Here is a 14,221-nt window from a genome sequence, read left to right as displayed (position 1 = left end):
CTGTGGGCCCCACCCAACCCAGATACCCACGTCCCCTCCCTCCCGCAGAGCCCAGCTGCGGGGGGCTCCCTTTGCCGAGACACCCATCCCCCTCCAACCCAGAGCCCAGGGATCCAGAGGGAGAAACAGCCTGATGCTCAGTCCCAGACTTGCACAGTTTCCTGTGCGCCGCCCTCTCCTTTCCTCAGAGCATGCTGGGAACTGCAGCTGCCAGGAACCCTCTAGCTCCCTCTCTCTCCCCACAGTAGTGTCTTCTATGTGCAAGCTGGGCTCTGCCAAGTCCAGTGCCCCTAGTGGCGGCTAGGGAAAGGAAATTCTGCGTGCACATTAATTTCTGCAAAATTCTGCATGGCAGTGGCACAGAATTCCCCCAGGAGTACAGTGTGATTCACATACAATGCACTGAGGTTAATTTAAATTGTTGGGTCCCAAGCACTCAAAAATTCTTCCCTCTAAGCCTCTTCTCCCTCTCCTAAACCTCATGACTTTGGATGCCCGTTGAGCAACAGTTTGTGACCTCACCTATCTTCAACTTTCTGGTCACTTTCAACACACTCTTCATTATATAACTACACTGAATAGTTCCTCAAATGTACAAATACATTACAGTACAAAATTAGTTACAAGTGTTTCAGCCTAAAGGGTTGCTGGTTTCATGGAAGAAAAAGTAGTTTAGTTTAAAACAAACTTTTCCTCCACTTCTGACCCAGCCACACCTAAACTTTCCTCATCACCCTCTCCTGTTATTTGAAATAAATAGAGGGGGCTTTTTTGGTAATGAGATCCTAGCAGGATACCATTGGTAACTGATACATTGATGTGACCAAAAATTCCATCAGGCCAGCTGGAGTCTGACTATTTCTAATCTTGGGAGGACAGTTGACTTCAAGTTGAAATTTCTTCCTGTTCATCAGTGAAATATGCCAAATTACTTTTCTGTATGGAATTGTTAATTTTGTTTGCCTCCAACTGCAGTTGCTTGGCCGAAATAACAGGGTCTATTTCACACAAAAGTCATTTCACTATATTTTATGACAAACAGATATCTGTAATAGTCAAGCCAGGAAGTACAGTTCCTGGAAGGCTAGTGGAAGTGCATTTTGCTGCTAACTGGAAAAACTATGCAGTTCAAGAAAGAACAGAGGTAGTCTTCCAAGAAGAAGAGACATACTGGAACTATTCCCACAGTTTCAGGATAAAGTTAAATACTAGTTCTGAATTGCTATAGTGCTGTGTAGATGTAGTAGGCAGAAGCAGAAAGCATATACTGGAGCTGCCCTGTATACAAGCAACCCTAATGGCTGGGCAAATAGATGGATCGCTGTTAAAATGGATACAGCAGTCATGCAGCATGTACTCCCAGTTGTGGCTCAAAAGAATCAATGGTGAGAAAGTTTAGGAGTCTCATTATCAGGCAAGTATATTGTTCTCTGTCCTATTTATGGACCTCTGGGGACATATATGGAGTAGTAGGAGGCACATAGTATTAAACTTAAACACCAATGCTGCGCCCAACAAAAAAAGCAGAGGAAGACCATTATTGTAACGAGACATGTCTGCCTTCTTCAGTGATAATATGCAGCAATTACTAGCTTAGTCATTTCAATTTGCCATACACATACATTAACTAAAACTCTTTAGTGAAGAAAAAAAGAAATTCTTTCCCAGAATGATGTTCCAACAGCTACTTTTGAGAAAAACATTAGTATATCAGATATTTTTCATAAAAGCAATTAAAAATAATTTAACTTGACACCAATAGCATTAAATGAGAGTATAAAAAGTGGAAGAGAGACATTCACAGTTCAATAACATAATTATATTCAATACCTATACTTCTAATTTTTTCTGGTTTAAATTGCAAAATATTACCCTCATGCCTCACACTTCAAGTAAATAGCTATGTTGATCTGTTCTGCAGGCACATAGGCATCCAGGAGACTTGGGGTCTGATCCATAGCCCATTGAAATGAATGGAAAGCTTCCTGTTGACTTCCATGGTCTGTTATCCTACTCTCCCCACACTTATTTGCAAGGTGGCACACCAACTTCTAAGAAGAGTTTTTGAGCCATCCACAATCTAGCCCACATAATACCTTATACATAGAGAGTAACTCAAATCACAATGGGACTCTGACCCAGCTGAATCCCTGCCACAAGCCCAGCAAAGCACATATGCCCCGAGTTAGTGTATAATCTTGCCTGCTGCTTGGGATTTGGCATTATTAGCAATTCAAAACCAATAACACAATATAAACACCAGCCTCAGCCATAGGTGCTGGAACTAGGGGTACTGGGGTGTGCTCCTGCATCCCTGGCTTGAAGTGGTTTCCCTCATATACAGGTTTACAGTTTGGTTCAATGGCTCTCAGCACCTGCACTATAAAAAAAAAAAAAAAAAAATTCCAGCATCTCTGGCCTTAGCTTCCTTCCTGAGTTTGACTGTTCCCAGGGTTTTCATGCATGACTCTTTGTCCTAGGTCTCTCTGGTCTAAAAAGAAACAACCTCCCTCTTGATTGGAGCTATTTAGACTATTTCTATGCAGCAAAGAAAAACCAGCCAACTCGGGCTCGCAGGGCTCAGATTGCAGGGTTATTTCATTGCTGTGTAGACTTCTGGGTTTGGGCTGGGGACCGGGCTCTAGGACCCTGTGGTATGGGAGGGTCCCAGAGCTCAGGCTCCAGCCTAACCCTGAGTGACTACACAGCCATTTTTAGCTCCATGGCTCGAGCCCCAGGAGCCTGAGTCAGCTGACCTCCATTTGACAGCTACTGTGAGGTAGAGTTAGGAGCTCCAGTAATACTTGTGTTTAGGGCACAAACAAGGAGTAAAATGTGGGGAGTTTGATCTGGTTCTGCTAAATCTGCAATTTAATATATATATTAATGTTTCTCATTTAGTTGGCCTCCCTTGTCAGCAGTTGCTGGCTCATTGAGGGAAGGGGAAGCAGGAGCCGGGTTCAGACTGACGAAATGGTGATGTGAGAAGGGATTTCTCCCCGACATGAAGCCAGATTCAAGGGGACAAGGCAAGGCAGTCAGGTGTCCCACCAGCTGATCAGCTGCCAAGGATATTTCTGGACCCGTTACTGACTCCACCTCTCCAGTGGATCTCATATGAAGCAGCAGTGAAAGGCATTGAAGGGACATGCCTGACAGGACTACAATGCTAGTGCTGAGCTAGTGTAATCCACACACCTGGGTGTCGTGTTCTGTCCCATCTAGTGGCACCGAGACCACTTAGAGAGAGAGTAATGAGTCTGCTCTACAGCTTTAGCTAACAGGCATATGGTTTTTATCTCATGCAGTAGAGGCTCAGGCACTTACGGCCCAGGTTCAATCCTGCCTGCCAACGACCAGGGTCTGTTGGTGTTACACTAGCTCAAGGTCCTGCTCTGGTATTATATATTATTTGTGTTATGCTTGTACCTATTACTAGTGTGACGGGTTGGATCACAGAAACCCCCTTGGGACTGCCAACGGATGTGCTGAGACTACCCCTGATCCTGCTTTCCCTGACAGCTTGGGGGTTCAGGTTTGAGCCAGACATGCTAGTCTGCTGCAAACCCAGACCCAGGTCTGAACCACGTTCCCGCAACAGCTGCAGACTTAACTGAAAGCAGCTTGAGAAGTGTTCCTGTCTCTAGCACTCATATGCCCAATTCCCAATGGGGTCCAAACCCCAAATAAATCTCTTTTACGCTGTATAAAGCTTTTGTAGGGTAAACTCATAAATTGTTCGCCCTCTATAGCACTGATAGAGAGAGATGCTCAGCTGTTCCCCCCACTCCACCCCCCAGATATTAATACATACTCTGGGTTAATTAATAAGTAAAAGGTGATGTTATTAAATACAAAAAGTAGGATTTAAGTGCTCCCAAGTAATGGCAGATAGAACAAAGTGAATTACCAAGCAAAATAAAATAAAACACAGAAGTCTATGCCTAATACAGTAAGAAAACTGAATACAGATAAAACCTCACCCTCATATGTTTCAATAAGCTTCTATCACAGACTGGACGCCTTCCTAGTCTGGGCACAATGCTTTCCCCGGTACAGCCCTTGTTCCAGCTCAGGTGGTAGCTAGGGGATTTCTCATGATTGCACCCCCTTTGTTCTATTCCACACCGTTATATGGCTTTGGCACAAGGCGAGAATCTTTTGTCTCTCTGGGTCGGTTCCCCCCTCCCCCAGTGGAAAAGCACTAGGTTTAAGATAAAAAGAAAAGGAGTACTTGTGGCACCTTAGAGACTAACCAATTTATTTGAGCATAAGCTTTCGTGAGCTACAGCTCAAGGAGGTATTGTTTCATGGTCTCTGTGTATATAATGTCTTCTGCAGTTTCCACAGTATGCATCCGATGAAGTGAGCTGTAGCTCACGAAAGCTTATGCTCAAATAAATTGGTTAGTCTCTAAGGTGCCACAAGTACTCCTTTTCTTTTTGCGAATACAGACTAACACGGCTGTTACTCTGAAACCTATGTTTAAGATGGATTTCACTACCAGGTGACATGGTCACATGTCCTGTGAGACCCCAAGCCTTCATTCCTCCCAGCATGACTCACAGGAAGGCCTGCCTGCAAACAGAGCCATCCACAGTAAGTTGTCCTGGTTGATGGGAGCCATCAAGATTCCAAACCACCATTAATGGCCCACACTTTGCATAATTACAATAGGCCCTCAGAGTTATATTTCATATTTCTAGTTTCAGACACAAGAGTGATACATTTATACAAATAGGATAACCACACTCAGTGGATTATAAGTTTTATAATGATACCTTGCAAAAGACCTTTTGCATATTCCAGTTACATTATATTCACACTCATTAGCATATTTTCATAAAATCATACAGAGTGCAACGTCACAACTCTTATCTCAATTTGGGCCTCTTTGAGCTAAACACGGTACAAACATATAGGGTGAGACAGGCCTTGCCCCAACAACCTTACAGTGTAAATAGACAAGATAGACAAAGGTTGGGGAATAAAAGCATAGAGGGGTGAAGCGGTTTGCCCAAGGTCACACAGCAGACCAGCTGCGGAGCGAGGAATAGAACTGAGGTCTGAGTCAAGTTCAGTGCCCTAACTGGTACTAATTAGCAGCACTGACTGCTCAGTAATCAGAACAGCTGTGTAAATATGGTCAGGGGAAACACCTGCTCTTCTTTTTACATGGTCCCAGAGGCAACTAAAATATTATTTTGGATGGATCCATATACAATTAATATGAAGAAAGAAGACAATGTACAGGTTCTGCAATATGTACATAAAGTAGCTTTTAGAACACTGTGTCAATGTATACAGAAAGCCAAGATTTAAAGGTAGGACAGTATTTTAACTGTTAACAAACCTCAGTAAAGAGCTTTGTGGTGGTAATGTCATGAGATTAGTTGCACCATGCCATTCATTCTGATGGAACTACTTCAAGGTTTGCAGGATCAGGGAACCCTTGTAAAATGCTATGCACACTTATGATGCTGTAAAAACTATTCAGAAGGACTACTCATATAAGTAAGGATTACATGTGTAAATAAGAATTACAATATCAAGCCCTAAACTCAAAAAACTATCAACCAGAAAAGGGAATGATTGATGTAACTGAGACAACACAAAGCACATACAGTAGCTTTCAGACTAATATGTAGATTTATGCAGAAAACAAATATAAAAAGATGCATTTGTTACAATCAAAGTATGATCCAGCATCAGGAAAGAGATTTTTTTTTCCACTCACACATATAAATATATGTGCTGTAATTATGTATTTTGTTTTTCTAAACTTTGTATGGCATGTCTGTTTTATTATCATGCGACTTCTTGTTTTTTTACAGGATTAGTAGCAAACTTGTCTTCAGTAATAATTAGATTGAATCTTAATCTGGTAATTTATTTTTAAAAATCCTTCCATTGTATATTGAAGATTTGTAAAACAAAGCAGGTAAAAAAGATAGCAATCATCCTTGGAATGACTGCACAGCTATTAGGTGTGATAATAGATAATGTTTTCATTGCCTTGCTGTATTTGCAATCTGTTTACTGTTCAATGACACAAAGGGATGAATGAGGGAAAGTTTTTGAACCTAAATTTGCCCCCAGGCAGCTCTTATTTATGCACATACATTTTAGAAAAGCGTATCCTTTTGTGTTTGAAGAAAGGCATGCATAATACAGATTGCCTTCACAGCTGCCTGTGTGGCTGAACTGTGTGAATGAGCAAGCCTCATGTTCTTCTTGTTGTTGTTATTTTGGTTTTGGTTTTAATTTACAATTGCTGCCTCCTTTTGAATGTTATCTTTCCCTAGCTCAACCCCACCCAGGTAGCTCAAACATGGTCAGATATGCAGGACATAGTAGACTGCTCATGTCAAGCCATTTGAATGCTCTTTGGTTTAAATAGTCAATGAGGGGAGGGGAGCTGGATGACCCTGGGGTTAAGAGATACGTATTTTTCTGAGTAACAGCTGTGTTAGTCTGTATTCGCAAAAAGAAAAGGAGTACTTGTGGCACCTTTGAGACTAACCAATTTATTTGAGCATAATCTTTCGTGAGTTACAGCATCTGATGAAGTGAGCTGTAGCTCACGAAAGCTTATGCTCAAATAAATTGGTTAGTTTCTAAGGTGCCACAAGTACTCCTTTTGTATTTTTCTGCCTGTAGGTTCCTGGTTCAGAGTAAGCCCAAGGCCCCAGTCCTGCAATGAGCTCCATTCTGGGGCTACCTACAGCTGAGTGCAGACCAGTGCCCAGGCCAGTGTTGAGTGAAAGCTGCTGCCATCTGGAGATTGTTTGGTAGCCACGTGAAATGAGTTAGTCTCAGTCAATCGTCCCCACAAATGGTACTCTGGTTGTCAGTCTCAGCAGAGGGAACAAGAAGGGAAAATATGCATGGAGACAGAACCTCCCTTTCACAGTAGGGATGGTCCCTCCATGGTAGGGTTGAAGTGTGTTGTTGGGACACGCAAGGAGGCCTGCCCTGTGTGTGCGATATGTGCTTTGTGAGTGAACCTATGTCTTTGGTCTACAGAGCTATCCAGCCAGTATCTTTCATAGGCACCACATTTACTAAAATAATAATAAAGGAATGCTGCTTAGGAAGTTCAATTCTGTCACTGTCAATTAGAACGAAACCAAACAAAATACAGTATATTCTCAGCCAGTTTAGTGTACTGGAATGTTAATACTGCATTTCACAGAAAGGCTGTATTACACACTTAATAAATCACCGGGGAAAAGAAAAGCAGTAATATGTACTCCTGTAAAACCTGAATTGCATATAAATATAGAACGTCTTCTAAAGATGCAGAGACAGACAGACTTATGAATACCACTCTGTGAAAATGACAGTTGCCCTTGAATGGAGACTAGGAATCAGCAACAGTCGCAGTTACAAATTTAAACTGTAATGAAATAGACTGATGTATCCTTGTCCAATGCTTTGAAGGATGCCTACAAAAGTATCTTTTTCACCAATGGTCATGCCCTCCCATTTTTTCCCCGAGTCCATAGATCTTGTTTTCCAGTAGCACCTATGCACCCAGAGAATGTTACTGTTTTGGGAGGAGGCATATTTGTATCAAAGTGGATTCTGCATTTAACCTGAATCCATCCCTGATCAGCCTGTTCAAATAAAAGAAAGGTCAAAAGGGAATGATAGTTCTACATATACATGCATTTCTAGAGGTTGCAGAATAGGGTTCAGAATATGCTGATATTTATCCGACCAGTCTCAATTGTTCTATATAAGTTTAGAAGCTGAGGTTGGAAAAGATTCAGTATTAGAGGAGATGTAATTTTCCAGTAATGTAAAATCATACATTTAGCAGCCATTTTTCCCTGGACCACCCATGACTATTATAAGATAAATTGTCTGATCAGTATACATCACAAGACGGTAGAATATCCAGCCATTTATCTATCTCTTGTAAAATTTGGCCCTAAAATGGTTTCACACGTGGGCCTTCCTGAGAATGTTTTTCCTCTCCAGTTATAGCTGAACGTTATAATTGAACAGTGGTATTTCACAGCACAATTCATGATGTATGTGCAGCTTTTTTAAAGCATTTTAAATAGAGATGCCTTCATCTCTCAAGTTTGTAACCATTGTTCAGTAAGAGAGACAGGAACAACAGAAATCCATGGATGTAGGGTCTTCCTACAGATGTTGCTGTACTTCTCAGAATCTAGGTGTTTTCTTAAAAACAAAACAAAACAATTCAAAACCCTGACCCTTTTAGATGCAAAATTAGTTTATATAAATCAATTCCAAACACAGCCTAATGAGGTGATCTTAACAAATGCCTCCCCATCCAGTCCTGCAGCCAGGACCATAGTTTAATCTGGTAATTAATTTTTTCCCTGCCTCTGAGTTGCACAGTGAATATAGGACTGTATAGACTCTAAACCACAGCACCCTAGCAGCACTGTTCCCTCTAAGCTGTGCGCATGTGTGCACGCACACACAGATCCTAAACCCCACGCACTAAAATTTGCACAGAAGCACAACAATTTGCACAGAAGAAATTTTTTGTGCACACGGCCTGTCAAAAATTAGAGGGAACATTGCCTAGCAGTCAGTTGCATCACAAATGCCTCAAGCTGTCCCTGAAATCAATGCACTGTTGTCTTGTTTGCTTTGCTGCCAGCCAGACTGAAATATACTGTGTTACCATTCAAAGTGTCGCTCTCCCCCATTGTCATTAATAGTTAACTTCAGCACACATTTTTGATCATGTAAAGCTTATGACAGAAAGAGAGAGAGAGAACCAATGCTCTTCACTGAAACTTAATTGAGGGGCAGATTATTTCCCCCCTGTTCCTCTTTTGTGCTGCCTGAACCTTGTAAAGGAGACAGAATCTTGCTGCAGCTGTCCTGCCCAGAGTTCCCTGCGGTGGAGGAGTCACACCCCCGAACCTAGCATAGGGTGAATGTCAGGGGCAGGGGGAAGCAGAGCTTTATCTTCTAATTCTCAGCTGGCTAAATTCTGCTCCTGGGTCAGGTTTCAGAGTAGCAGCCGTGTTAGTTTGTATTCGCAAAAAGAAAAGGAGTACTTGTGGCACCTTAGAGACTAACATCCGATGAAGTTAGCTGTTGCTCACGAAAGCTTATGCTCAGTTAAATTTGTTAGTCTCTAAGGTGCCACAAGTACTCCTTTTCTTTTTGCTCCTGGGTCACTAAGCATGGCTCTTAATGACATCAGTGGGAGCCATGCACAAATGACCAAGGGCAGAATTATTTCCTTAATATTGCTGCCCTGTGGTACAATGTACATTTTTTAACATTATCAAAATTCATGAGTTAATACCTTTGGCCAGTAAATAGCCAGAATAAATATTAAGACGATGATATAGCACTGTTTGTGGATTCATGTATTTCAAGTATTTCAGCTATTTCCATACTTACATTCCTCACAATTGTGCCTGTGAGACCAGTTTATAAAGTTGCCTCGTTTCAAAGCAATGATAATTGCACAAAATTCCACAAGTCTTTTGCGAGGGTAGAGGAACTGTCCTAAGATTCTGACAACTGTTTTGCTGAGACTTATTGATCCTGCCTTTTGTTTACCAAGCTTATTTACTCTTTATAAGTGTTAAGAGTTTTTAATTATTCTACTTGTGTCTGACAAATTAGAGCTGGCATTGAATAGGAAAGGAAGCCTAGCCAAATGGAAAACAAATGAAAAATGAATTCACAAGCCCAGTGAGTTTGGATAAACCTCTGCAAATCTGTGTTGATTTGAGGAGAGTTTAGTAATGGTCAATTTTCTGCTTACATTTGGGTGGAGCATTCAAGGGTTCAAATGTTTTAAACTGAGTCTGAGTCTTTTCAGCAAATATCACATTTATTCCTCCCCTGCCCCCTATGACCCCTTCTTGGAGCCTGCGCTCACCTTGTATATCTCCTACCTCCTCATCCAGCTGTGGAACTCAGCAAATCTGTGCGTTCCTTTGGCAGGAGCTGCTTATCATTCAGACTTGCTGGTTAGTTGTGTCCCAGGGTGTATGGCATACCTCTAAAACACAAGACCGAGATTTTTTCTGAGGCACTTAGGAGTACAGCAGGACTGGAGAGGGGGGTTTTCTGAAGGCAGAGTGGCACTCTAAACCATTTATGTCAAGAGTGCCCACTGTTCTTGAGTACCCTCTCGTCTGATGGCACAGAAGAACTAACCAGGCAGCTTCTACACTGCTAGCCTTCTCTCTTCTCTCTGATCCTCTTCTTTACTCACGGTAGCACAAGGACAGAATATAGAGTAGGGGAGATGATCTGGCTTCCCATTCCCCCAAATACATTTACATTAGATAGAGTAGGAATGGAATAAGGCACCAGAGAGGAAGAGGAGTGGCCCACCATTATGAGAGCACACTCCCACATTGCTAACATGACTGAGGGAGGAAGGGGAAAGTGAAGAGAAGAGAAATGGCCATGAGAGATGAGCAGGAGTGCAGTGTGAAGGAAGAGATGGACATTGGAAGGAATGCAGGGGAAAGGGGTAGGATTGCTAAGGAAGAAAGAATGGTGGGTGATAGTGTCCAGGGAGAGGTAGGAAATGGCTGGGTATAGATTGATGATAATAAATGGTTGGCGTAAAACAGGCAGTTGAGAATATCAAGCAGGAGACAAGGGAAGGAGACTAGGCAGAGGGAATACACAGATGAGCAAGGATTCAGAGTAGAGAAAATAAGGCATGTGAAAGGAGGAGGAAGTGGCACAACGAATGATTCAGAAAGCTGTATATGGGAAAGATGGGGAGGGATAGCTCAGTGATTTGAGCACTGGCCTGCTAAACCTCGGGTTGTGAGTTCAATCCTTGAGGGGGCCATTTAGGGATCTGGGGCAAAAATTGGGAATTGGTCCTGCTTTGAGCAGGGGGTTGGACTAGCTGACCTCCTGAGGTCCCTTCCAACCCTGATATTCTATGATTCTATGAACAGTTATGCAAAAGGAACTCATGAACATGTGCATTGGTTAAAATAAACACCATTATCAGTGTTCTGTATTATTTATTTCTGTTGGTGCATGATACTTTTATGCTTTTAAGATGTAAAGAGTGTTGATCTTGATGAGGAAAAAAGAGAGAGAGAGAGAGATTGTTAAGCAAAACTAGACTCTTCATCTGTAGATAACCAGTGCCAGAGGACTCCTTCGAGAGATGCTGATATTAGACTGCTAATAACTTCATTAAAATCTATTTACTTATTGAAGTCTAATTTTTTTATAATTGCCTTTAATGTACTTTTGTTAAATCAGTGAGGTAGCATTTGCTCTCTACTGATTTAAGTGGAATTTTAGTTTAAATATATCCAAGTGCTAATCCCTACCTCACTGAAGCAGCAATAAACCTTCTGATGTCTGTCTCAGCATATTTTACAGTGTTTGTGAATAAAATCACCCATCTTAACTGGCCAGTTCGTTGTCCTGAATGACATGGTCCCAAAGGTTTCAAGCAGCAGACCCATCTTTTTCTCTGCTGTACCATGTTAAAGGTAACCTTGAATGAATTTTAATATCATTGAGTGTGTTCCTTCCTTTATCATTCATTGGGAGCCTAAAAGGGTTGTGTGCATTTTAAAAGTTTTTTTTCCTGATTTTCCCCCTTAGAAATATTTAGAATAGCAACAGTCTCATCTGCCTTGGTTTAGTTGTGGAGGTCTTGTCAGGAAGTTCTCAGATAATCAATATTGTTATTTCTCATGCCTTAACTGAAAGGGTGTTTTTCTTTAAGAAGGACTCTCTTTCTCCAAAATGTTAATTAGCCATGAAGTTAAATACATACTAACAAAAACCAACAAACAGGTGCTTAATACCAACTAATTAAATAATTCCCTTCTCACTTACTTGGTTTTTGTAATGTGGCCATTTTAATAGTTTTCCAGTCATCACAGAGTCCTCCAGAATGTAGATAGGATCTGAATTTATTTGTAAAAAACAAGCCAAAAAAGGATATTGAGTAAATCAAACAAATATTTCAGGCTGCCTTCATCTATCATAGAGAAGCAAAAAAAAAAAGATCATGAGACCAATTATGTTTAATCTTTGTAACTCACCTTTAGGATACCTTGCCTATAAAGTACAATTCTGTCAATATTAACACTGTCTGAAACTTACGTTTGTACATGGTACTGCTAACATGCACTCTGCTGCTATGTTGAAGCAGCTTGCTCCTATCTGAAAAGAACGAGGACTGTCTGTCCATTGAGTCACTACTCAAAAGGTCTAAAGCCTGGGTTCCACTCTTCTTTTTCTTTAAGGGTAGGTGAAAGGGGGATCCCAAAACCATGAAACCTTTTGCTGCTGTAAAATGGAATCACAGTATGGAAAAGACTGGGAACCACTGGCTTAAAAGAATCAAGAAAATGGTCAAAAATTAAAAGGTGAAAGACAGTTTTCCCTCTTCTCCATCCCTTCCTCTTTGTCTCAACAGATACAAGATATAAAGAAACTTTAATCACGTAAACTCAGGTTTCCATGTGCTGCTCCCCACTCCCAGCCTTCTTATGCACAGGATTAAATTGCTACACTTAAAAGTTTAAACCTATCAGCCCCAAAAGGAAACACTCACCACCTTTTTTTGCAAGACGATTTGATTGCAGTAATATAAACTGCCCCTTTTCTTCATTCTGTGTTGAAAAGGGGCCTGTACCTTTAAAATCAGGAGATTTAAGATGCAGATATTCCCAGTGAAGTTTGCAGATACATCTAAATATCTTGATTCTTGCTTGTTTGCAGGTAGGCTCCTGTGCTTTTTATTCTAATATGTCATATTATGTGCTGTTAATTTTTAAAGAGAAATGGCAAGATTTTGTGTTTCCACATTCCAGTAGTGGTAAATATTCTTTTTGTTGCTGGAGTCTAAATTGTAATGAGAAGAAACAGGGCTGAGAGTAAAATGTGTAGCAATGCAGCAAGCATGCGTTTCTACCTTACTATGTAAAATTATCAATATTACAGCATTTGTAACCCAAAGAATTTTAGACTAATAGCATAGACTAATCATAATAATTTAATGTGCAATTTTAGACCAGAGAGCCCCTTTTATGTAAAAAGAAAAGGAGTACTTGTGGCACCTTAGAGAGACTAACCAATAAATTGGTTAGTCTCTAAGTCACCTCATAAAGTCTCTAAGGTGGCACAAGGACTCCTTTTCTTTTTGCGAATACAGACTAACACGGCTGTTACACTGAAACCTTTTATGTAAGAATAAGCTGTAATAAATGAGAGATCATTTCACATATCATAGAATCACAGAATCATAGAATATCAGGGTTGGAAGGGACCCCAGAAGGTCATCTAGTCCAACCCCCTGCTCGAAGCAGGACCAATTCCCAGTTAAATCATCCCAGCCAGGGCTTTGTCAAGCCTGACCTTAAAAACCTCTAAGGAAGGAGATTCTACCACCTCCCTAGGTAACGCTATCAGATGCAGTGCAAGTTTAAATGAAATGCGGAGAGTCTGCAGCATGCAAGGACATTATGCTTTGCAAGCTTTAAAAAGTTTTGCAAGAACGTTAGCTATAAGAAATTGTTTGTGTGACCATGAAAAGAAATGAAAACGGTCCTAGGGAAGTTTGCAGGCAGGCAGAACCAGTGCTGGAATCTTGCTTGTTTGCAGGTTGGCACTGCATGCCCCTATATACATGCCAATATATTGCTTTGTGGGGAGGAGAGGACGACAAATACTGGGTCCAATCCCTATCCCCTTGAAGTCAATGACAAAGCTTCCAGTGACTCCAATGAAAGCAGGATTGGGCACTGTATTTGGAAACTCAGCATGGCCTGTATCTTCCATTGCAGGGAGAATACACTCTGTGTACAGCACTGATGATGGAGAAGGGGTGGACTTGTGCAGTTCAAGTGACTAGGACACACAAATTCATGTTACCCTCCAATTTGTTTTCCCCCTCTCTGTTTTACTTGGCACTGCCAGAACCAACGTTTTTTTAAATAGATGTTTTATGCCAGCTGCCTTCCTGCAGACCCAAAATGAAGCCATTTCCATGGCTGTTGAGGCTATACTGAAAGTAGTTTTTATTTAGTAGAGAATGTTGATATTAGTAGTAAATGTATGCATGTAAAACATAGCATGTCACACATGGAAACATGCAAATGCAATGCCCATATATGCTGTATTCAGTATACAAATATGTACATGTTCATATATAAATGGCCTTTAAGCCTTGTTTTAAACAGTTAAGAAGCCAAGAAAAATGCAGTAACTCAAA

Source organism: Lepidochelys kempii, chromosome 9, assembly GCF_965140285.1.
Source record: "Lepidochelys kempii isolate rLepKem1 chromosome 9, rLepKem1.hap1, whole genome shotgun sequence".
Classification (NCBI taxonomy): Eukaryota; Metazoa; Chordata; order Testudines; family Cheloniidae; genus Lepidochelys; species Lepidochelys kempii.
The sequence above is the reverse complement of the archived record's forward strand: the minus strand, read 5'-3'. Positions refer to the sequence as shown.